This window comes from Wasmannia auropunctata, unplaced genomic scaffold (genome assembly GCF_000956235.1).
Source record: "Wasmannia auropunctata unplaced genomic scaffold, wasmannia.A_1.0 LD336101.1, whole genome shotgun sequence".
NCBI classification, from domain to species: domain Eukaryota; kingdom Metazoa; phylum Arthropoda; class Insecta; order Hymenoptera; family Formicidae; genus Wasmannia; species Wasmannia auropunctata.
In genome coordinates, this window is record NW_012026789.1 from 1,984,839 (window position 1) to 2,011,163 (window position 26,325).

At 35.2% G+C, this 26,325-nt stretch overlaps 1 long non-coding RNA gene across 1 annotated transcript; it reads left to right on the forward strand.

Moving 5' to 3' along the window:
- The first annotated feature begins 1,682 nt into the window (after positions 1-1,682).
- Positions 1,683-2,928, forward strand: LOC105458617. Its single transcript, XR_975553.1, has 3 exons — positions 1,683-1,920; positions 2,514-2,688; positions 2,840-2,928. It is a non-coding gene; the product is annotated as an uncharacterized LOC105458617 (long non-coding RNA).
- Positions 2,929-26,325: the final 23,397 nt, after the last annotated feature.

The following is a 26,325-nucleotide window of genomic DNA, read 5'->3' on the forward strand; positions in this document are numbered from 1 at the left end:
ATCCATTGTTAATATCTATATTGACATTGTTTTCAATTTAACATTATTTTTCTTCTAACGAGACGATATCTCGTTATTCTTACAAAGATTATTAAAGCAAATTGCTAATTAATTTCGCATGCGTCGAGTGAGATATCATGTTCGATCGCTTGCGCAACTGCGTCCACATTAAAACCGCAATCAATTATTGTTACCGATCGCTCGAATAATTGTCTATCAGATAAACGTCAAGCTGGAGATATTTGCGAACCGATAAATAACTTGGCGGCTTGGCGGAAGCAATTACTTGATTTTCCGTTCATCGTATTTCAGCGTATATTTAATTATTACGTGATTTATGACAGCTTACGGTAGCTGTCATTGTTAATAATTGACGGACATCGAATTTAACGCGGTTCGCTTTCGAGCGTCTGCAAAGTAGTGTAAACAAATATTTTACTCATTGATCACTTGTGTATATTTCAATTCAAGTGTATAAAAGTGTAAAAAATTTTATTTGTATATCTCATGTACTTTTTCTGAAATAAATTTCCAATGTATGAATCCGCGTCGGATTTCTCTCTCCGCCTAATGAACAGATGAGCGTCATCGATCGTTAGCGTTAATATTAAAACGTTAATGCTTCACGTCAGTATTAATGTAGTCTCGATCGGGAAATTTTCTTCGCGACGTTACGTCGCCGTAAGTGGCCCGGAACAGGTGCAAGTTGCCGGCCGTCAGGAATCTCGGCAATAACAGGATTAAAAAGCGAGCAACGCGATATCGAGAGATCGTAATATGATTCGCCGGGAATAAGTAAATCACTGGCCATTTTTTTTTATTACACGCGTTTGCGTCCTTACAGGACCAGGGACGATCGTACGTTCGCTGTCGACAATTTCACCGATCGGACGCAATAAATATCACATGTAATACGCCGAGTAAACCAGTTTGCAAAGATATTGCCCAACCCCCTGGTCCATAACTAGACGCTCTGGTTCCCACGAATTATCTCTTTCGCGAGGATATGCAGTCTTCATTTAGTTACTCTTTTACGCATTGAATATCACGAACGTTTTTAATCAAGCTACGAATTTATGCTAAAAATGACAAAAGTTGAAGCAATACAAATAAAATTATAAAATATTAGAAAACAATAATACAAATTAAATATTAAATCTATACTATACAAAAACAAAATAATAAATACAAAAAAAATATTTGTCTATGTAATATACTTACGTAACATATTTAGTGTCAAATATAATGTCAAATTTAATTATTTATTTAATATATCATGTTATTATAATTATATTTTTAATTTATATTAATATAATTATAACAATAAGAATTGTGTAAAATTTACATGAAAAGATTATTGTCTCTTTTAAATGGAAAATATTTGAATATTTGGTAAAATTCAAGAGAAAAGAAAAATTGATAGATTAACTAATTTTTTTACGATTTCAAATTAGCTCCTCATGTCGTGCCATTAAACTTGAAAACACCGGTTTAATATTACCGGTCTAATAATCTGTAACCGGTTAGAATAATCTAATCACTGCTCGTAACGCGGCCTCGGCAAACAAAACACGGAGAAAGAAAAAGAGACGCGCGAGAAGATTTACGTTTCGCGCGAGAAGCGTGTCCCGGACCCGCATTAGAGGGCCATTAGCGTCGTTCAATGTTGAGATATAGTCTAGAACAGAGCAGCAGGTATCGGCCGGCAGTAAACGTCGGTGCTCGGTAATTATTGACCGTGCGGATAAAACAAGTCCGACACGTCGCCGCAAGTAACGTGCCTGCTAACGAAATGTCACGGTGTAACTTTGTGTTACACATTGTATGCAATCGCGGGCACGAAAGGCCGATCGGATCGGTTCGCATCTTGTCATGAGATTCGACACAATTTTGACGTAAACTGTGAGAGGCGGATGATAAGTATGAACGTAACTTTTCATTAAATCTTGAAATCAATGTCATATTAAATTCTTCCTTTCTTCAACGGATAATTTGGTTTGTAATATTTATATGATATTTGTATTCTTTTGCAACAAGCATTAATATAATTTTTTAATCATTATTTGATCGTCTGATTAATTTTATCTATAAAGATAGAAAATATTTTGCACGGAAGTAACTTTTGTTCTTTGATTATACGCTGCTTTGCTATGACTGGATAGTTTCATACTAATCAATTAATGTCAATGCATACATAGAATGTTAGTTTGTTAATTATTGAATTAACAACGGAAAACGACAAATTAATCAAGCTTTGCTCGTCACAAACTAATCGAGTCTTGCAACGCAAATTATCAAAACGCAAAACTGTCAACGTACAATTCAATATCAGAAAAAAATTCTTTCTCTTTCTTCTCCCTTTTTCTCTCTCTCCCTCTCTCCATGTCCCTCTCCTTCCTTCCTTCCTTCCCTTTGTGCCTTCCATCCTTTCTCTCTCTTTCTAACAGTCAAAAATTTGAGTTTTTAATTTAGTTCAACTTTAATTTGACTAACAACAAGCTTAATTCTTTTAGTTCAATCAAAAACGCCAATCAATCAGTGTCAACCAATTAATAAAAATGATTTTACGATCAAAGATATAAATCAATTCAAAAAAAGGAAGAAAGAACGCGTATAATCGATTAATCCGCGGCACCGGATTAATTACAGAGCATGGAGCTCGAGCGATCAGTCTAGCAACATTCTTAAGTAAGAGCATGCGTATTCCTGATCCAAGATCTAATCATGTCTTATTATAAATTTATTCGTACCTTGTTATTATATCCCTTCCGAGATTATTTCGGATAATGAACTATCAATTCTATTTCCTAAAATAAGTGCCAATCTCTTATTATTACAGTTGCAATTACCTGTTATGACTGAGTGTCGCGTTCGTTAATAATATAAGAGACTCCCAAAGTTATAATACTTTTAACGATTATTATAATGATATTAGAATATAAACATTTAATCATTTTTATATATTAATTTATAATTAATTAATTTTATAATTTAATTAATTATTATGTTCAATAAATGTAAATGATCCATGATTCTTATTTGTTACATACATATATATAATACGCGTATAAATTGTTTTCTAGTTATAAATGTTTTAATCCTTTCAGTATATTTATAAATTAATGGATTATTCTGTAATTATTTCTTACTCAGAATTATATCGCGAAATCGGAGATAGCCTTCTGTATACATTTCATGACTTCACCAGATGTCAACGGAAAAAAAAGAAGAAGACGTTTTCTCCAAAAACTTCGCAAACGCGTGTATCTTTTCGCACCTCTCAACTTTTTACGCTCCACGGAATTGCGAAATGTCACCTCCCGAAATGTCCGTGACAACTCTCGCCTGTTCCGGATCCGTTGCTGAGATTGGCGTTGCTGATCCGCGCTGTGAGAGCGCCGCGAGTTCTCTCGAAAGAACGAGGGAATGAGGGTAAAAGAAGAGCGGCGGCGCGGCGGGGCGCGGCAGCGACGGCGGGCTCCACACGGGCTCGGCGAAGGCTTGATTTATGTGTCATTCCGCGGAACGGCACACCCGCCCGCTCGAGTGTGAAACAAATAAATTTCAGGCGAAGTAGTGAGGCGCGCCGCGAAAATGCTCGCGCGGCTATAAAGAGCAACCTGACTCGGTGATTAATCAGTCGGTGAGATGAGAAACGGAGAACCAAATTGTGGCGGGTAGAATTACGCGGGACATGACCTCCGTCATTATTCTTCTCCTCGATTATACGACTAATCTGTAAAATTAGATGAGAAATGTATCTCTAAGTTCTTCGATTCATAAATATAGTGATGAAATAAATAGCAAAGTGCAAATTAAGCGGCAAAATGAGACAAGAAATATTTGTGGACCAAATAATATTTGACTATAAAATATATAATTAACTGTACATAAGTTGGCAAATCAAAATAAATGGCAAAACATATATAAAATGATTTCGTGCGAACTCGCAATACAGAGAAAACCGTAATTTCTCATAAAAAAGTAAGTAAAAAATTTAGAATATAAAAAAAACTGCTTTGAAAAATACTCCAAAAATTGAAAAATTAACGTATTTACCCTATTTAACCTTGAATAATTTTTATCAATCAAATTATCGTCAAATTAATCTCAACAGCCAACTATTAAAATATATGTATATAAAAATATATTTTATTTTTCAAAAATAAAATCATGCGTTGATTCATTTTAATAATTTCTTTAATTATTTTAGTATAAATAAAACATATATGTACTGAATGCAGAAAATCAATTAGTTTATTATACACATAGCTAATACTTAAAATCGAATTGCTTTCAAATTGATAATTTAATTTTTCCGTCATTGCAAATTGAAAAACGCTATCGATTTCAGAGTTAATTACTTCGACGTAACGATTTTACTTGAACTTTCCCAGGCATCGCAGAAATTAGAAATTTCGATTACACGATTTAAATATGGGAATTAAATACCGTTAGTTCTAGTATATCTAATTCAAAATTGAAAAGATTTAATTTTGTAATAATATATTACACAGAATATAATGATAACAAAATAATAAAAGAGAGAATCGTAAAATGTAAAACTTATAAATGTAAATCTTTTCGATGAAAAAGTCTGCTCTTTGAAACAAACGGAGCATGTAATCGAAAACTCGCACATGCAATTGAAGGACGACCGCTTCTAGATGGATTATTAATCAGTGTCGCAGCGCGTCGCGAGATTCGTTTCTCGTTTCCAATGAAGTACTTACAAAAATAAATCACAGTTACGAAACCTTCAATCGCTCCAAGCTATGAAAGAGAATATTTTGCTTTTTAAGCGGTTACTTTATTTTTGATCAGTCATCGACATCAATCACAAATTAGTAGTAAGAAACTAAATGTAGTTATATTAAAATTCATCAAATTTAAATAATCATACAGATTAAATCACATGATATAAGAAAAGGGGATTTATATACAGCAATAAAAACCACATTATATGAAAAAAGCGGAAAAAAATTTATATATACATTGATAAAAAGTCTTCTGTTAATTATTATTAAACAATAATTTTTACGTAGAAAAAATTATTATATATTAGATATGCACAATTTCTTTAATTTTTATATTTATTAATAATAATGGTATAGAAGAAATGTGCTCCTTTTCTTCGCTATATTTTTTGCAACGGTCAAGCGCTCACAATCGCGGATAATCACATTAATTGATTGACGATACGTAGCCGTTCACTCCTACAAAATACGTACAAAACAAAGTCTGCCATAGACCTTCGCTCTCTCTCTCTCCACGTTTTATCGCCTAACAGTATGTAAAATTAAACTACTCTTGCGAAATTCTCTTCTTGTCGCCTAGAGCTACAATCTGCAAAAAGGAGCGCTCTATTTTCCATCAAGATTGAATGGCTGCTTTTCTTAATGCATACCGATAACATTAATCGCCACGATATACATATCGTTTCTTGATCTCGTCTTTTTCCGAAAGAAACCAATTGAGAATGAAGTTTCATAAATTTAAGGAAATATAAGTATAATATTCCAAGACAGAAATATCACAGAAATTTTCGTCGGCGAAAATAATTATTAAAAATATTATTAAATTATCACGTACAAATATCTAGACGAATAGAAAGTTGCGTATCATTGAAAGTTCTGTATCATTGAAAAAATGGTATATCACAAATATGTTCAATATCATCATATGTTCAAATTGAGTGCTACAAAAATACGATTTATATAAACGTGTGATAGCGTTCTGATTAATTTAAATTCAAGGATAATAAATGCGCGTGTGTCTACTTCTCGCTATTTTATTAATATTAACGGCTTTAAAGCTGCACATTTGAACCTTCCTAACAAAATGAATGTTTTCACCACATTATACGCGTATACTTTATTATTTTTATCCTCGCAAACCGCAAATGTCTAAATTAGTGCTAATTGGCAATATCTCCAGAATATACAGAAATACATGACAGGCGACAATAAAGTAACAACAGAACGGACTATAACTGAATACGGAACTATGCGATAATACGTCATTTTTTCGCCGTGTTCTATCGGAGATACGTGCTAATAATGATTAAATTAATTACAACGAGACCTCGTATATACCTGGCGGTAACAGTTCCGACATTCTAACAGGCCATATAAGATAATTTACGCTACACTTTTGTCGGGCGTTAACGGTTCATGTGCGGTATTCCTTTAATCGGGGATTATCTCGAACGTAAAACAAAAGTATCGCGGACGAATTAAACTGGGGAGGTGAGGGGGGCGGGAGGGAAGGAAAGGGAGAGGTCGACGGCAAAAAGCCTAATCTTCTCGCGTGAGCATATTGCGTTATAACGTGGCCGCGCTCTTTTTTTTTTCCTCAAGGATAATGGATGGATTGAAGCGACCGCATGTTTGCCTACATGGTAAATGTAAACGTTGCTGCGATCGTCGCTTTGGTTTCCGCTTCATCATATGCGTATTAAACGGTTTTATACGGCTGTATATGGTACATTATTGCGTATAATCGATGCAACGTATATGATGAAGTATAGAAAGTCAGGTAATTGCTATTATTCAATAAAAATCCGACTTTTGCGCATATATCGCATTTCTCCGCATCACCTACAATCTAGCTTAGCTGTTGGTTAAAAAGAGAATTGCTACACTCGTACAGGATGCTTCAAATTTAATACCCTCCGTTAATTTTTTAATATAATCCACTAATAGTGTAAATTTGCCAGCAAATTTAAAACGCGAACAATTATAAAGACCAACATTTTATACTTTCTTAATATCTTCTTTTAAATATCTTGATAATTATTCAAATTAAAATTTCAAGAATAAAAGATATTTTATTTTGTATTATTAAATTTCTTAAATTTATGAAACACTTTATTCTTTAATTAATTCTTTTTGTCTAGAAGGATTTCAATTTTTTGAAAAAGTTGAAAGTATTGGACGTTTTCAATATACTGCAGCAGTTGCGGTAAAAGGTGATCCCTATTATCCCTATTATTTTAAAATAAAAACAATTGTAAATCTCGAAGAGAATAGAAGTGAAAGGTGGTGATGACTCTTACATATAAAGGTAGTGAGGAACTCTGGCAAATTTTGTTTGTGTACGTAAAGTAGCTCTTATGTAATATAAATGAACATAATTGTGAAAAATTTGTCATATTGGCGTAGACAAGTAGTTATGTCTGATAGAAATTCTCAGTATATAATATATATAGCATGTGTGTGTTTGCGTGTGTATGTCTGTCCATTAACACGTTAAATTTATATGTATATATCATTAATCTTGTGTTATAGTTATATTATCTCTATATCGTTGCAATTACACATAGTACTAATATGTGCGACACGTACTTTTCTCCTCTCACATTCTATAATTGCCACATTTTATTGCTTATACCCTACCTATTTAATTGCACACACGTATACATGACAGACTTTACAACGCTGTAAATTATATTACGAGACGTTATCGCCAAGTTTATTACCCTCACAATCGTGTTCACGCGGCACTTGATAAGACAAGAAAATTTCAGAACAAAATAACAAATATTAGGTGTGCCTAAAGGAAACGTCAATATTTTAATCCCAGTAGTTTAATAATTTAAAAGTAATGTTGTATTTGTTCAGAAGATTGCTGGAAGATTTATGTACGGTATTTATATCCCGTATATTTAGCCGCGCATTTTAACAACGGATCCCCCTTACTTGAGGAGAAAACGATTTATAAATAAAATCCAATCGAACGTATAATACTTTATAAATAACGTCGTACTTCATTTTTGCAGACGGGATTATTCCCTCGTGACCGCCATGAAGAGGCTCATTCTAAGCTACATATTTGTACGGAGTTTACTAGAGTGCGTCCTCAAGATTGCCGTGTGTACACCTTGTGTGCGTCTTATTGCTGCGCCGCAAGCGACATTCGCGCAGCTCGCCGTTTTAGAAGCGGAGCATATAAATCCGCGCGCTGAAGAGAGTATTTAACATACTCAACGCGCGGGCGATAATCACTCATCCTGTGCTTTCGCGTTCGCTTGCGTCGCTTACATACCTACGCAAGATCATCCGCCGATGGCTCCCGGACATCTCTTACGCGAGCCGGCGACTTTCACCGCACTTATAGGATAACGCGACAGCGATTTTTCGCCCCAGAGGCGATAAGAACGGTTTCTCAGGTAATTTTCGGACATCCGTAAAGCAAAGATGTATTTTCCTTATAGACGAAAATGCATACTATCGATAAAAATTCATGTTTACCCTTCTGGTGGTCTTATATCGAACTTATAGGTATATGAGAACTCGAACAGTACCATTTGCGGCAATAGATACCGAATAGTTTAACAAATAACAAGAGCTGAGAAAAAAGTAACTCTGTAACACTTTAATCTCATTACAGCGGGAAAATCGTAAGAAAATCATTTCAGATGAGGTTGTGCTACTTCCTCTACATTCTAAGCATGCATTCGAAGCAGTGCACGAGCTACAACCAATAAACTAGTTTTGATATCTCTCTCAAACATAAAATTTCATAAATAATATAAATTGTTACACATTGGACTGTAATCAAACTGAAAAATAAACATTTGAATACATATCTATGTATTTGTTGAAAATTCAAACTACAAAAGATTTAACTATATAAACTATACTCTTTATTATTTTATAAATATTTTATTTCAAGGAATTCTGGAATTAATTTGGAGAAATTATTGATTCAAAATTACAGAAATAGTATGTTAAAAATATATAATTATATATACTTTATGTTAAAGTATATATGTATGTATGTAAAATTGATATTATTTTAATATTAAAATAAAATGTAAGAAATATATATTCCGATATCAATATAAATAAAAAATCAAAATTGTATATGCATTACAAAATAAACCAATGAAGTCGTAAATGTCGGAACTCTTGAGGGACTTACGATTAAAGTAAAATCATATGGTAAGAGGAAGTAAGAAGGAAGAAAGAGGAAAATGTTATAACGCTCGATTTTTTTCGAAAGTAACGGGATCAGCTTGATCGACTTTGTAGCTTGTAGTCTCAGGGATATTAATCGAAGACAAGCTTGCGCAACGGCGCAGTGCAGCGGGCCAATGAGGCACGTACGTATATACGCGAGGGAAATTCGCGGTGGATACGCGAGATCTCGAGCCTCCACGTCCTCCGATATTAAACGTAGGCTCTCGGAGTGGCGTAATCGCGCGCGAACGGCATCAGATTATGCGGCCGGAGAGGAACGATCTCTCGGACGTTTTATTTTCTTTCCTTCCTTCTTTCCTCCCGTTTAACCTTTCGCGAAGCCGCGCGGTAGCGAGGCGGCTGCAGCGGCGGCGGCGGTGGCGGCGACCGCCGCGGCGCTTTCGCGTCTTTCCGGCCGATCGTTTCGCTTGTATCTCGTCGTTCTATCTGCACTTCGGCGCTTATTAAAGCGCCGTAACTTGTTATTTGCGTGCGTTAAGCGCGTGTGCGCGTATAGTATATGCGATGCAAATTGTTTTCGTGCTCGAAGGCAAGGGGGGCTCTCAGTAGCACAAGCGCACACCCATTGAGACAGTTTTTCCTGCAATTTTCCCCGCTGTAGTGAGCTAAAGTGTTACAAAGTTGACTCTCTCTCTCTCCTCACTTTTATTTAAAAATAGTTAAAGATTTGAGGTCGCGATATACCTTGTAATATAATATAATTTAAAATCATAAATATATATACATCAGATATATATAAGACCATAATTATTTTAATTGAATGAAAATATTTGGCGAAGATCGATGAGATACACAGAAATTGATTTTATATTACATACTATTAGCCATAATTTTCACTGTTAAAAATAATGTTGATGAATATATTATCGGCAAAATCTCTTTTAATGAAAAAAAAATATATAAATGTAATTTATTTCAGGAGATTTATATTTCTCAGCTCGCTGTCGTCTAATTGCTATTTAATTTAATCTTATTTCTCCATTAAAATCTGCAGTTACTCCCTCAGTGCTTGTCCCCCGTACTTACTCAATTTTTAAAGACTAAATTTCTTTACCTGTGGAATGTCTTTTTCCACCCGTAACGTACACGCAGCGTATGTATGTACATCGAATATCTGGAAAAAAAAGAACGCCGTCCTCACGCGGTACGATGTAAATCGCTTAAACACAGCGGCACGACTAAGTTACGCACGCGTCGCGCAATTAAACGCGCGATTTACGCACAGTTCGCCGGATCCTGGAACCTCTTTTTCACGTGCGCGTACAGTTCCAGAATAATCGGGCGTAATTAACAACGCCTCGCTTAACGAAACTTTCGTTACGCACGGCGTACATTTATCGCGTACCGTAACGATCAGAAACGTTAAATCAGCGATTTTATTTGACGGCGAAGCTATCGCTGTGCACTTTGACGAGATAAAAATTAAATTACACGCGGCGATCGAAAACCGCGATTCCCCACAAAAATTTTTCCCATCAAAAATAATCCCAAGATCGAATTTTTTGCTTGCAAAGTTATTACTTATAGTATCTTTAAAGTTATTATTAGAGTTATAAAGCAGATTTAAAAATTTAAAAATCTACATACACAAAGTTTCTTCAAGTTGTTTTAAATCTGAAAAAATTGAATTCACACGAGAGTTATTTCAATCTCTTCAAGACTTTACTGAAATTATCTTCACAAATCCGTTATTCAACAAAGTTAACTTTATATGTGAGTCAATTGATATATCACAGACTTAAAGAACAACGAACACGCGAGTACTCGTGGAAGCTAGCTGCTAAGCAGAGGCATTTGGAGATACCCGCATCTTAGTACCTTTCTCATGCTCCATGAGGATAATCACCTGCTCGTCTAAGATGCACTTGAAAACGTGCTTATACGTTAAAGTATGCAGCCATCTATTTCTCGCGTGCAAAGGTCTTCGTCCTATCTGGCTAGTCCCATCTCGCCGGACCATCTCTCTTACCGGGCACAATGACAATTTACCGTACTCGTGAGACTTTGACGCGAGATTGCGGGTATACTAAATTTTATTTAATAATCTAGCATTTTACCTAATTTCATCCGTATAAATGCGCAGACTGTGCCTACAACCGTAATTATGCCGGCAAAGTAACCAAGAATTCTGTTATGATGTGTCCTAATTAAAAAAAAAAATACCACAACGTATACTGTATCGTGATGTGATTCTCTAATTAAAGAAGTAGCAAGTGTAGTGATATACGCGACATGCTAAATCTACACGAAGAAAGTGTGGTAATAAAAATTAACAATTAACCATTTGTTATTCCGCAATAAACTAGCGTTATATCAGGAATTATGATACTTCATTTGGAAACAATATGTAAATAATTGTCATATTTATAAAATTGTTATCGTGATCATATACAAATATATCTTAATCGTATGAAATAAATTCCACTGAAATTCCCCTGAAGAGGAAGAGGAAATCTTACAACCTACGCGTAATTACTGTTATACAAGTTGTAGATTTTACTATGATTGTAATGAAAATTACACTATTAATATATAAAAATCTTTATGCGTAACAGAAAATTGACTGACTAAGCATAAGCATGTTATAAAGTTATAAAGTACGTTATAAAGTTCAATATGTCTATTTTAAGCATTTTTAATATTTGTACATATAATTTTTTGTAATAATCTACCTTGTAATTTTTCTAATATAATTAAAAATACATATAGAATTGATTTTCAATAGTAAATATATCGTCACATCTCAATTTTACAACAAAATGTAAAAAAAATATGTTTTTATGTGTAATTCATGCTATTGATATTATCTCCGTGTATCCTCTTCAACTTCTTCTCTTTTAACATCTTTTAATTTCTCCACTTATTTTATCAAATTAATGTTTTGTTTATAATTATTTTAGATTTTTGCGTATAATTACAAGTTATTTTTGTATATTTGTGCCTCGCACGATTTTGGGAAAAGTTGTCTATGCTTCAGTCTTCAGAATTGCTTCGGAGTTGTCTCACGATCAAAAGTAATGTGTGAGTAAACAATCGAAGCTATTTATCCAAGCACGATGGAGGAATTCTGAAGTACTGTCATTGGTAAGAAGAAAAAAAATTAATATGGAACACGTTGAATCGGTTACAACAGGATGCCCGGTGTGTATTTACCTTTCCCACGTGAAATGCGTCGCGCGATGCATCTTCGTTAGAAATTCTCATCTCGTGCGGTACGCAATGTCAAGAGCGCATTGTGCAGATGAGCCGAGCATAAAGATTATATTCCGAAGCGCATATCGAAGGTAAACGCTTTTGAAAAACCACATCTTAGAATTGTCGTGGATCGAAAGAAAAAAAAAGGCACAAGATTTTCTTTCCGTTATTGCATTCCGAAACTCATTTATCTTCGAAGGTAAATTGTATAATACCCTTGAAACATTTAAATTAATTAGCGAAAAGTACGTAATCGCGCGTAATCTCACGTATAGCGAAGCGGCTATTGAAACGGAGGGAACATTTCAAGACTTTCTTATAAACGTTTCCTCAGACGTCTACTTGTTTAAGTACGTTTTATGTCGAGGATTATATGCTCGGTTTATGTTACAGCGTCTTCATCGCTGCACGATTACCGCGTCATTATTGCAGTGTCGGGGCTGTGGGACAAAATCAACGGCGCGATCTCGCGACAGTATAGAAAATACACACATCGGGAAGTTCCGACTTCAGCCGACATCTTTATCTCGGCCGTCTTCATCTCCCTTCCGTATGTCATCCGCAGCGATCGCCACGAGGCTGAGAGACGTCATCCGCGGAGACTCACCGGCGCGGCGCGGCGGCGAGGGGATCACCGTGGATCACCGAGAGGTGACGAGAGGAGACGTGAATCCGTCGCCGTTCGCGACGGACTTAATTAGCATCGTGATTTACGCGATGTTAACCTTTTTTTCGGGCCCGGACGTTAATATAACCCTTTCCCATGATCCCGCGTGATGTGGCGTGGATTCCGTCGCGCCGTCGCGCGTCGGCTCGCGCTCAATAAAGCACGGCTCTTAATTGCGGCCGACAATTAACTTTGGCTGTGGCCGACGCGGCGGCGCAATGAGCCGAGATCGGATGCGGTGTGCCCCTCGGATCTCGTCACATTTGTCAGCGGCACTAAACGCTGGATCCTAGTTTTAATGGGCGCCCATCTCGCTCACGGGGGCACCGTTAACGTCTCCTATCCGTGGGACAAGAAGAGCCAGGCGTTCCAGCGGCGGCTTCGCCGTCCGCGCCGGCAATGCGGTGGATACGTGTCTCTCGGGAATCGCGCACAATGAGCGTTCGCTAATCTCCGAGATGCATGACGTGAGCGCAAGCTAACCCGGAAGAAGGTGAGGCGAGAGACGGTGAGGCGAAGAAGACTGGGAAGAATCTAATAATGGCTCGGTCATTTTGAAACTGACATAAATCAATTTTGTAAGTGTCGTTGTCCTGTAAAGAAAATAAGATAAACTCGTGTAAATCGTGTTTGCGAGAAGGCAATCTATGGCATAGATGGTTCTGGGGAAACCTTGTTTCCTTGGAAAGTGATTTCTACGACGCTATTTATCTTATACGCTGTACTCTATAAATCACTGAGCTTTCAAGTCGCAAAGATCAATTTTAAAAAGGCATCTTCCTTTAAGATGGAGAAAATCGGCTAAGTACCCAAATTTTTTTTTCTCGAAAGTAAAGTTTTCTCTTTACGAAATAAAACGTGCGAAGGAATTTACATTTCGCTCTACACATTTTCTCGAATTGACTTTTCGCCAAAAAAAAATCACGTGCTTTTCGATCGGACTGCGGAATTTATTACATCCGTAACTAACTCTACTCGGTATTTTCCGTATCGCGAGATACAAGTCGGCGTGGATGGATCATAAGTATCAGTTATGGTACACGTGTGGCCGCCTTTATCGATATTGCGCTACATAATCTTTGACCTCTGTCGAGATATATATATTACCATCGATACAAGGTTGCCTACTTGGAAGTAGACAACTCTCAGCGCCGACTCCTGCATTCTACTTCTTTCGAGTAACGTATAACGCCTTTACAGCCGCGTTATAACCGGTACTGGGTACGCGTTAGATTCATTGTAACTGCGTTATAATTTGAATAGAAGCGATCTAAAAAATATTATTAATTTGATTACCTTTCTAATAATTATTACAACTTTATATATACGTATAAAAAATTGTAATAATAATAAAAATGTATTAAAAAATATAACACAAGAGTTAAAAATTTATTTTTTACAATATAATTTTTTATATATATTGTTTATATATATTGTTTATTAAATAAAAAATAATAAAAATTAAAATATTTTAAAAAGATAAATACGTATATCTCTTGTACATAACGGTTGTATATAGTGTTATGGCTATTAACATTTTATTATCAATAAATATTTATACATTTATGTATTTATACAACATTTTATTATCAATAAATATTTAGAAATATTTAATAACTGCGTATGATAAATTTATGCGCCAGCCGAGCATTTTCATCTTGATTCGATTACCATTAAATCATTGCAGAAATAATCATGTATCGATACTTAATTCTTCGCCGAGCATAATGTATTTTACGGTTTTTCTCTCTCATTCAACAATGACGTATCGAATCGATAGACTCGATCAAAGAAATGGTATAAATTAGACGACTATAAATGTCTAATTATCACAGTCCGCTGAATAAATATCCCATCTATATAACGGATTTACACGGAAACTAATCGAACTTAATGAAAGATTCAACAATAGAGAACAGAATAAAATTTTTTATACAGAAAATTATTTATCTATCAATTTCTTAAATTTATATAAATATATAATTATTTATTGCATATAATTTTATAATATAAAATAAAAGAGGATCTCTTATTAATATTAATTGAAATATAATTATGAATTATTTTTCCTTCTGCTTTATGTCGTTAAATGCTACAAACTTTCGCAATTTATTGCCTCATTATTACATTTACGTTCCAAGAAGTTAGCGTTCGTCCCGTTTTGCTATCCTCATCACGGATGATCTTTGAAACCGCATGCTTTTTTCGACTTCATCGGTCGATTAGAGCCGCGACACCGGTTATTAATTTGTTAATTATTCCGAGAGCGCGAGCATGGAAAACGGAAAGCGGGCTCGCCCGGTGCGACGCGGCAGGACTCGGCGCGACGCGTCCTTTCACTCGTACACGAGGATGCCTTGACATTTCGCGCCGTGTAACAGCGTGTCCGCACGCGACCACGAGGATGGAAAGTCGTCAACTTGCTTCGCGTCTCCACGCACGCATCCTTCGACCACGCATTCCGTCGTACGAGTCGAGAATTCGTTTACAGGAGAACGCCGAAAAATGATCCAACGATCAACAACGACGAGGAAACCGAAAGACGAAAAAGAGGTCAATTAGGATGAAATTTTCCTGAGATTGGTGGACATCTTTTCATGGAAATTAAAAATTCTGTAATTAATATAGACAATGTGTTTTAATTTTATCTTTTATTCTTTAACACGTAGATCACTGGTAGAACAATGTTAAAAACAGAACTCACGACGCCGATCACGAATTCCCTTCGAGAAAAGGATACGATTATCATTATTGGAGAAATCAGCACATTCGTTTGCAACGTTCGCTGCAATGCCGCAAGTGCATTTAGAAGAAAACAACGCCCATTTTTAGGCGAGAAAGTGGCTCTCGACTTGCAAATCGACTCGCTTACGGGCTTTAATCGTCCAGACACCCACGCTTGTGGCGTCTTTTTATGACGGAAGTGACGCGGCAACGAAGAACTGACGGAATGACGGCGAGCTCGTGAGAGAATCTCGGAGCGGCGCGGAGATTGCGATAACGCCGACGGCAGATGCGTCCGCGAGCGTAAGGATCGCATCCATATAGAGGGGCGTGCGACGTTATTCCCTTCAAGATATAGAAGAGAAGGCGAGCGTCTCGTTCGTTAGTTAGATAACCTTTACTCCAGCATTAGCCTCGCCCTCGACCTGCCAGCTGTGGCGGAGATACGGCCACTGTGTTTCCGCGGGGGGGATTGCCCTTTCGTGATACACCCCACGGTTTTCCGTGCGAATTGAAGATTACATACTCGTTTTAACCCTTTGCTCCTTTATCTTTCAGTCCGTCGAGCAGCGCATCGAAATGTTAGAAAGGGAAACTTGAGATTTTACACTACATATGCGCCAAATCTAGGTAAATTGTAGAGAATAGGAGTAAGATAAACTGTGGCTGACATGTATCTGTATCTGAACACGTACACAAAATTTATTAATCTTAAATACTTTTTTTATTATAATGTCAAAATTTAATTGTAAAAATATTTAAAGATTACAATTAAATTATAATATTATGAAAAAAATAATTTAAAAATAAATGTTTGTGTACTTGTTCAGCTATAAATACACGTTCAGCCACTGGTACGTTTACCTTAAACGTTACGTAAAGATTATCACGAGAATAGAGATTGTTGAAAAAATGAAATGTTGAAAATAAATTGGAAATAACTCGAAGATAAGTATGAAATTAATTAATCAAAATATATTTAAAAAAAGCTTAGAACTATATTATAACAATAAAATAAATAAAAAAAGGTTAGAACTATATTGCAACAATAAAATAAATAAAGAATATATAAAAAAGAGAGAGATTTCATAAATAAAAAGACGTAAGTACTCGTTTTAATTACTAAATCTTAAAGACTTGATCTTTTCTTCATAAACTTTAGCAACATTTTCTTTAAAACAGCTTCTATCTATTATACAACTTATATTTACTAATACACTTATTAAAAATAATCCTCATAATTGCCAATTATTTGTGATTTCTTATTTATTAATTGTATTGTATTGTAACATATGAGAAACTTAATTGCATATATCGTGAAAAGAAATTACGCCCTAACTTCAATTCTGTATTTTAAAGACTATAACGGCCGCAGAAATTAACCAAAGCTTTTAATGAACACGAGTCTTGAACAGAAATGAAACACCTCGTTTCACTTATTTCATCTTTCGCCAGAAGAATTATCGTTTCCTTTGCCAACAATTATTAGCAAACTCAGGATTCTTCTATCGACGTCCCGCAGAATTAACGATCGGCAGCATTCCACGTGCGGAAGAATACACCGATCGTGGAATGTAACGCGCGGAATTACACGTTCGGACCGCGCGGCAAGTATCATCGTGAATTCCGCGGATTCGCGCTGCCGCGTTTCGCTACAATGCGATTTCTTCCGCGAGACGAAACGCCGCGCCGCGCCGAGGCCCGAGGAGAAAATTGCAACCGAGTTGCAATTGCCAGTCGTTCATACAATTAAAGTATTGCCGTGGGAAGGTTTAACGACCGAACTCGAAGGAACGAAAAGCAATTTGTGTCGCGAGTTCTCTTAACTTAAAAAAAAAAGAATTGCAATCGAAATGACCTACTCTTATAGAAATTACATCAAGCAATTACATCGAGAGTAATGATGATTGCGCATTAAAGTAATGTCGTGGAAAATGTAGTAAATTAATGGAACTATCGTATAAAGTATTATGATACTGGTGATTATAAGTTGAAGGTAAACTATATAATAATTCTATAACATCGGTTTGATGAATGATTGTAGAGTATGAACCAAATTTTAAATGGCAATCAATTAATAAATAGAAAATGGATATACGTGTTATTATATATATTATACATTTTCAAGTTGCTATTATTAAAATGTAATCTTCAATATGTATTCAAGTATTTGGAAGAGTTCGTGTATAATTCAAAAATATAGAACGGAATATAATTATAGATATACACTGTTAAATCTACAGTGTCAAATTTAAATCGTCACTGCTTCTACTTAATAAATAGTTTTTAACTAAACTAAAACACTGGAGTTAAACAATTTAAAACAGTTTAAATTTAATCCAAATTTGGGTTAAACTCTATTGTTTTATTTAAATATAACTATATTGTTTTAGTTAAAAGTAACTATATATTATATTAAGTAGGAGCAGTGGCGACTTAAGTAGGGTTAAATTTGACACTACAGATTTAACAGTGTAGGTAATGCCGGAAATTAAACATAATTTCTTTCACGGAAAATTTTATGTTAATTTATATTAATCTAACGTTTGGACTGCAACTAATTTTTCTCCTGTCGTTGATTGCAACGAGACGATCAGTTCTCATCAAAGAATGAACGTAAAGAACAATGATGCTGATCCCTTATAAATGCATCGTGGGAGGCCGGTCGCCTTCATTCGTAATCTTTGTCGAGCGATTTGTTTCGCCGAGCCAGGGCGAAAAAGTCGAGAGCCGCAAAGTAAACGATCCGAAACGATCTAACTGTGCTCCATTAATTCGTTGTCAACCGATGCTCCTCGATGGGAATCGAACCAGGTCTTCCCGCGGATCCGAAAGAGCGCGATGATGAATTGGCGTTATTGAACACCTCGGGCGGATCGACCTAAGCCCGCAATTACACGGCCTGTTAGAGCAAATGCCTTTATTTATGAAAGCTATAAGTACTTCAAAAAGTATAAAATACAAAAGGCTAAAGAGGAGAATAGTAAAAGAAAATGTGGCAAAAACGAACAGAATAATGTGATAAAGATTATAGGTAATAATAAGCTTCTTATTCTAGAATATGTAGAGTAACTTCCGTTTTGTACATAATAATAATAATGTTATAATAGAAATTTTTAATCAAAATTATGTATATTTCTTTTTTTGCTTTAAAAGAATTATTGTATTTAAAAATATATATCAGCGAATATATATATGTTATAAATTACACATGTATAATAAAACTTTTTTTTAATTTTGAAGAGCGATTGTTTTATAATATTAATAGTAATTTTTTTAACATTAAACTAAAAAGGTGTTAGACTAACGCCTCAACAAAAGTTTGACGAATTAAATGTAAACAATTATACATATGTATATAAAATATTTTTATATATTTTTACATATTTGTGGAATAATTTACTGATGAAATACTTCTACAACTGTTTATAAGGTTTGTATTCAAATTGTATTACTAATGTAATTGATAAAAACACACATTGATTGTTAATTGATTGTTAATCTTTATAGTAATAAGTATACTATAATATCGTAATATTCTAGTTTTACAACAAAATATTCAAAAAAAATAAATTGTTTATATAATTTATACTGTAACATTTTCGCGATATAGAAAAATGAAACGTCAAATAATGAAATACAAATCTTTATAACACTGATTGCCATGTTACTTATATTTGAATGTAAATTTTCGCAGAAACCCTCGTTACTTATTTGCGGGTGTCAATTTTATTTAAAAATTAAGAATATTTTTACTACAAGTATTTAAGATATTAAAGAAACAATATAAATTACAATAAGACATACATTTAGGATATACATTTAAAAAAACAATAAAGTTTTAAGATAAAGTACTAGATTTATCACACAAGCTGAAATCACCTGGTCAAAGCGTTAAAGCCTGGATTAATAACAGCGAAATAAGTACTTACATAAATGTAGAGATTAAAAGATTGTTTTAAAAAATATATTGTTTTTATTACCTGTGCATTTATTTACTTCGCTACTTTTTTGAAAAATTGTTATAGGAATAAATGGATTGTTCAAGAATACGAGACAATGGTTTGCTTTAACAAATCTATATGTTCCTCTTGGTGATAGAAGCAATAAATCGAAACACGAAAGTCAATTATCCCTTGGGCGGAACGATGTCAGACTTAACGAGTTAATTTTCTGATAGCCCTATCTATGTGTCAATACGGTAGTAATATGAAAGCATTTCATTCGCCCATACTCCCCTCCCCGGAATGACGAAGGTTATCGCCGGAGGCGAGCCCAGTTGTTAGATCCACACCCTAAACGAAATTAGAAATTGGAACCCGTGACCTGCTGGGGCTTTAACATCGTGCATTGGGCCATTTTTTGACTGTCCAATACCTGTCATAAGTGAGTCGGTTATATCGATTACAGCGGATTACACGGGATTCAATAGAGAGGAACACGTGTTGCCCTTTCGAGCATTACGTGAACGAATGAAATTTGTGATTGCTGGTAGCGCGGGTGCATTATATAATTGTTAAAATGGAAATTATGTGAAGTTAGCTTTCTAATTGTAATATAGAAAGAACTTACTTAAATTAACGCGCGTGATATCTGTCGTACAGAGCGAGATTAAAATCAGTGTTCTATTATTATCACTCTAATTTATTTTTCGTCAGTATCAAACGATATATTTTATAGTTATCATTTTTTAATCAAATTAATCTAATAATATGTGAAATTAGTAATAGCTAATAATCCGCACGAATATCGATTAAATTTAAAAGCAATTACCACGACGTTCCATAACAATCGTAAGAAATCTCTGTAATATAATTAATTCACACAATAGATGCATTTAAATGCTGGCAACGGACTTCATTCGCGAAGTGAATGTGCAGTTCTGACTAAGAGTGCTCGTCCTGCGTAAGGATCCAGTGAAAGTCGCCGCCGATCGAAAGTCAGGGAATTCATAATTCATGAAACTTGGATACCCGTAGAATATCGGCTGCTCTTTTTCCTCATTGTATCAAAGGTTAATTTCATGCCGCGTAAGCTTATCCGCCGCGCGACAAAATTGCGTGCAAATTACGCGATTAGTAACCGTCCGTTGTTGCACGCTGTCGAGAGATCTATCTTTCACGCGCGATAACACGCGTACAGATTGGATATACTCCGTAATTCTGATCGTAAATTATCGGTACACTAAAAAACTGTTGGAATCACGACGATGATATGCCGAGCTAAGAATCTGCAGAGGCAGAGAATTGAAAATATGGACGCGAAAGTTTGCAGAGAAATATATAGAATTAAAAATATATACAAAAAAGTACACGCATCAAGACGCGGTAGCGGCGCGACGCCAAATATATAAAAAAATCAGGTGATGACTCTGTGACATAAGGAATCCCTCAATTCTCGTGCATTATTTTTTAACGAATCTTTGATCAATTAATCAAATTTGTTTTCTTAACGAAAATCAAGGCATCATTTGCAGCAATTTTTTGGTATTAAATATCTTTGCAATTAAGGATTAGAATTTTATTAAAATCAACTTAATCTAAAAAAGAATTACTGTAATTTTACCACTTATTTGGCTTCCTGAACTTTAATTCGTGGAGAGAACTTTTTTATTTACTTATAATTCGTAGAAATTACTGGTGCCTCGATAATTCTGTTAAAAAGAATTTGTTAAGAAATCTTTAAAGAATCAAAGAATTTATTGTTAAAAATAATGTTTGAAAAGTGGAATACTTTTCTCCCTATAAATAAACGTATATACTTGTGAAATAAAATTTGATATATTATTGATTACGCATTATCGTTTTTCTATTTCAGAAATAAAATAAATATACATTTATTATACAAATAATATATTATAATTATAATAATATATTATAATATATTACAAATAATATATTATCATCATTTTATTTGTTGTAAAATAAAATAACGATGACATCAAAGAGATTGAGACACATTTATGACCGATTCATAGTGCTGTAACACCGAGTAGCAGTAAAATCAAAGGAACGCGAAATCCATGCGTGTGCTCGTAACATGTATAAGGCTCGTAAAACTATAGAGTTACATTATAAAAATTTATAAATACCAGGGATACACGCAGCGTAGTTTCGGTAAATTAATTTTGGATTCGCGTGTTAAGGCCAAGAATATATTTGCAACTTTGTGCTGAAAATTTGCACGAAACTTTCATGAAAGCGCGCGCGTTTCATCTTTTATCGCTTACATGGTACGCGGGGATAACGTTATAAGATTTAAGTTTGCGTTGCATGCGCTTTCTACACCACGCGTTAAAACGGAGCGATCACGGTAGGTGGCTTCGGCAAGACACGGAAAAAAGGACAAAATATCTATAGAAAGTGCCTCGCGCGATCGGAGCGGAGCGAAGCGGAGCACATCCGACGTTACGTTAGTGATGCGCCTGTGCGAATTGATGCGTCGGCCGACCCAGCTTCCCAGTTGCAACCCGCGCGCTAATCCTTATGTGAACGATACTTTACTTTCACCGGTTACCGCCGTAATCCTTTCTTTTTTTTTTTCTTCGCCTCTTACCACCGCGTGTGACGACACCGTGGCGGTCGATTATCCATCTGCCGTGCACCGTAATCGCGCGGGTATCGCGTGCGAAGCGAAACGGGGTTGCGACCCGACGTGATCCACGGAGTGGCCATATCGTGCAGCCACTCGTAGAACATGAGCAAGAAGTTCGCACGTGCAAACGACCGGATAAACGGACCGTGTTGTGCAATATGAAACAATTTAGATGCGTTAACGTCCAAGCAAGCTCAATCATCGAATTGTACACATGAAACAGCTGATAAAACAAGAAGTAAATATAGGTACGTCTATGTTTCGGACGTGTTTATATCTAAACGAGTAAAACGCAGTTTAGATATAAAAGAGATTGAATGTAATTAGGCGCGTAAATTTTAGAAATGATGTATTTAATTGACATCAGTAAACATATTTTTTCTAATAATTTTTTTTTAAATACATATGTATGAGATATATCAAATCTTCTTAACCAAGTATATTTACTATTCATTAATTGATCAAACAATAACATTAATTAATTAAAATGTAATCATCCTCTCCAAGACGAAAAAAGAAAAACGATAATTTTTAATGTTAAAAAACTGACGCGCATCATACAAAAAATATCTACTTAAAAAATTCTTTAGGTTTTCCATATATATATATATATATATATATATATATATATATATATAAAATATATATTTGCGAAATTATTATATTCACACTAAAAGATATTTATTATCTGTATACCGTAGAACTCGAGTGCTATTACCTAACGAAATCATTTCGCGTTCTCATTACTCATTTCTGACTGTACTTGCTCAATAGCTGAGAGATAGAATATCGTTTTTAACATTCCTGTATCTAGATCTAGAGAATGTCTACGATACCGAGGCACTCATCCCAGATCTAACAAAAATTCAGTCGGTACAAACTTATCTCGATCGCGAGAACTCTTGCGCAATCGCCGCGGACCCATAACGCGTATCATATAATAAAATGCGAAAAAATGTCTCCTTATTAATATATGATCTATTCTTAAAGCAAGTAAACGGAAGATGTAACATGGTAATCATATTATAAAATGCGAAGCAAAAAGGACGTCTCCTTGTTAATATATGATCTACTCCTAAGGATGGCAAGTGAACGGAAGATGCAACACAGTTTTATGACACGGTTTTACAACACGAATCTGATCGGTTTTTAAACCTAATCCAAACGTATCGAATGTCGCAGTATTATAATCTTACAATTATATGTCTCTTGCATTCAAGAAACATCTAAAAAGTAAATCAGAGATTTCCGTATTCAGAAATGTGTACAGACATAAAAATAAAAATTTAGTCAAAAAGTCGAAACTTATCAAAACAATTTGAACTTAACAAAAACAGTCAAAAAATTATATCATAAAACATATATTATATCATTAAAAGAAACGTAATTATCAATAACATTAAAGTTTACAATCCTTATAAATTATAGTGCGTCTATACATTTAAAAAAAATACATACATATACCTATTTACTTTTGCTCTTCTACATATATTTTTTTAATTTACCATGCGTATTCAAAATTAATAGATTGAAATATTACATGTATATTTCTCCCCTGAAGTTTATACATTTTCATTATGTTCATTGCCATCCCTTAGTTTCACAAATTCCCCCATTTCTTTAATTTTACTGCTTCTTGGCATTAAAATTCCTTGACTCAACTAATATAAATACTTTTTATGATATCATCAATATTTTAATTCGCAAAAAATTATATATATATATATATATATATATATAATTTTTTGCGAATAATTTGTGAAACTAAGGGATGGCAATGAACATAATGAAAACGTATAAACTTCAGGAGAGAGATATACATGATATATCAAAAGCGATCGTATCACTAAACTTTGATTTTTAAACACGCACATTTTATTGTATATATATACATATATATTCAGTACATATATATATATATATATATATATACACACATAATTTATATTCAATAAAATTGTGCGTGTTTAGAAATCAAAGTTTAGTGATACGATCGCTTTTGCCACACCTCGTATAAAATGACTGACGATAGTGATTGACGAGACAACAAGCAGATAAAGAAGCAATGAACACAACAGAGGGGCCGACGTGCAACTGGGATCTTAATGACTTCGCCTTTGATGATTACACCCTGTCACTGAATAATATCGTAATGATTTAACCCGCTCACTCCCTAACCGTTCGTTTCGCCCGCCGCGCTTAATGACTGTTATCGCGGGAAATAAGAGCAGCTCGCGAGCAGTTTCGCGAGAGTTTGCACAAAGAACACTTTTGACAGCTGAATAGTTGCGAACGGATATACCCGCATGAATTACGTAATTCGTCGACCGAGTAATTACTTTAACGAAAGAAAGGATTGATTCCCCGATTCCCGGCGTTCGCGGATATATTTGCAGGCGTTATCCCACACGAACAAATCATTGTTATACGGTCTCTCGACCTTTCTCGTCTCGCAAATGTTTCGAAACAGGCTGTAACATTAAACCGCAACGGAATGTCTAAAAGTAATCGCTACGTTCGTTCGTTAATCGAATTTAATTAATTTGTTAATCAACTTTTGACGTTAACGAAGCGTCTTCAGCGCCGATAACTCGCGGGAGGATTACAGATCCTGATGGAATCTGAGGACCGTAATAAAAATCAATCGCGGCGAAATTCCGTGAATCGAGAAGTACGTGGAGTATAGCGTTTCCGCTTGTAATAATCGGGGCGCGATATTACGCTCCAGCATCATGCACCTCCGCGATTACAAAGTTGCAATTCGCTAGAACGATCCTCTCTTTTCGCAACCCGGCAATTAATAGGAATGATTTATCCCCGCGCTGTTAGAACACGGAATACCCGGGATTACGTTCGCGAACGCGTTACTAATTACCGACAATTACCGCAGGTGCATTACGCCGCGGCGGCGCGGCGCACCCTCGTCTCTCTTTCTCTCTTTCCCAATCGATTCGAGAGCGATTCAGGAGCTTTCGGAGAAAAAGGACGCCGATGCTCTCGCTGAAGCCGCGCGCGCGCGCGCGCGCGGAGGCAGAAATTTGACGGTAATTAGCGGAGCCGGGGTTGCGCGCGGAACGATTTCATATTAATTGCCGTCCGGGGCTATCGCGCGCGGAGCCGCGCGCGATTATGGAAGACGAGCTGAGAAAGGGGAACGCGTAACCGGCCGGCGCGCGGCGTGCAAAGCTACCTAGCAATCCGTGGATTAACGTATAGCAGCGAAACTAGTTTCTAATAGCGCGCAAGCGGGCTGTCTAAGAATCCTTTCTCATTTCTTCATATATACATGCTGACTTGTTTTCTACTGCTGCTTATTAACTTTTCTCCGATGCCGATTTTTTACGGACGTCGCGTGACATATGAAAATGAGAGTGGTGCAAGAAACGCGTTGAAAGAAAATTGAGTTGTCATTGTAAATTAATAATGGATGATGCGGCATCATCTGCGATATAGCTTTATTTATTTTAGCGGATATTCGATACCATATATTTATTCGAATGAATTGAGGAGTAGGTATTTCGATATTAAGTAGAGACATGCGATTATAAATTATAGATATCGCGAAAATTCAAATGTTCAACTGAATGTCAAGGTGAAATCACGATTTCTATAATCTATATTTTAATTATTCGAAGTAGCGAATAATAATAAAATGTTCCTTTAAAATTGTCACAAAATTCTTTTAGAATATAAACAAAAATAATGTATATCAAATAACATTAAATAATAATTATATAAACTCAAATATTTAATATTTATCTCTATTAATACGTCCATCTAATATTAATTTATATTAATACTAATTCTAAATTTGATCCATGAAATTTAAAAAACGACATTTGAAACATCAATATATACCAATAGTGAATAGATACACTGCTGGCTATTAAAATTGCAACATTGCAAAATTGCACACCAAGAAAGATACAAGATATAAAAGTAATATTTATATACGATAGATCATTTATGACACACGGAATGTATGGGATTTATAAGTACAGCTCAATATTTTTATTAAAAGTATAATTTCATATTCTCCTATACATCTACAAATTTCGATTCACTACGACGCGTATTTTCCGTTGTTGCAATTTTAATCGATCAGCAGCGCGTAATCCGGCAATATTACAGAATGCCCAGCCAAGCTACGTTCTACCACGT